Below are 436 nucleotides of genomic sequence, written 5' to 3'. Positions count from 1 at the left end.
TGAGGTGTTCTGTTGTTGGATGTAATAATGAATATAGCGGTCGTCATTTACTCCCGACATCTGAGCCGCTGAACTCGCAGTGGATTACGTTTTTTTTTTTTTTGGAGAATGCGCCCCGACCTACCTAAATATAGATGTTCTATTCTCAGTTCTTACCTTAGGTATAGATGAATACCTATGTTCGCGCGAATCTTTCATTATCCAGCCTCATCTACAAAAGAAGTGAGTATAATGTTTTGTAATGAATTTTTGCAAATGGCCTTTCCTAATAATGTGCTAATTAGCAAGTTTCACGATGAATGCGGCTAAAGTAAACAGTCTCTCTGAGAGCAGCTTGGAAGAGAGGGGCGGGGTCAGCAGAGCTCATTAACATTTAAAGGAAAATGCTACAAAAACGGCTTGATCTGAAAATAGCTGTTTTTGACAGGGTAAAAAA

General features: G+C 39.2%; 1 protein-coding gene across 1 annotated transcript in view; it reads right to left on the bottom strand.

The window, feature by feature from the left end:
- Nucleotides 1-436, bottom strand: part of ndrg1b (N-myc downstream regulated 1b) — a 5,307-nt gene that overhangs the window by 2,368 nt on the left and 2,503 nt on the right. The gene's annotated exons all lie outside the window — the stretch shown is intronic.

Source organism: Sinocyclocheilus rhinocerous, unplaced genomic scaffold (genome assembly GCF_001515625.1).
Source record: "Sinocyclocheilus rhinocerous isolate Xijiao unplaced genomic scaffold, SAMN03320098_v1.1 scaffold1717, whole genome shotgun sequence".
Classification (NCBI taxonomy): domain Eukaryota; kingdom Metazoa; phylum Chordata; class Actinopteri; order Cypriniformes; family Cyprinidae; genus Sinocyclocheilus; species Sinocyclocheilus rhinocerous.
This window is presented reverse-complemented; position numbering and strand designations above follow the sequence as displayed.